Genomic DNA, 314 nt, shown 5'->3' with positions numbered 1-314 from the left:
AATAACGGCTGCAACCAAAAAATAGCCAGGCATTGTGGTGGGAGCCTGTGGTCCCAGGTATGTGGGAGGCAGAGGCAAGGAGTTGGAGGTTGCTATGAGCTGTGATGACACAGCACTCTACCCAGGGGGACAGCTTGAGGCTCTGTCTCAAAAAAAAGAAAAGAAAAACTATTCTATTTTTAGTAATGTAGTGGCTACTCAGGAGGGCTGAGGCAAGAGGATCATTTTAGCCCAAGAATTTAAGGTTGCCGTGAACTATGACATCACAGTACTCTACCCAGGGCATCAGAGTTAGACTATGTCTCAAAAAAAAG

The sequence above is a fragment of the Otolemur garnettii genome, unplaced genomic scaffold (assembly GCF_000181295.1).
Source record: "Otolemur garnettii isolate 467f Iridium unplaced genomic scaffold, OtoGar3 scaffold00184, whole genome shotgun sequence".
Classification (NCBI taxonomy): Eukaryota; Metazoa; Chordata; class Mammalia; order Primates; family Galagidae; genus Otolemur; species Otolemur garnettii.
Note: the sequence above shows the minus strand (reverse complement) of the source record.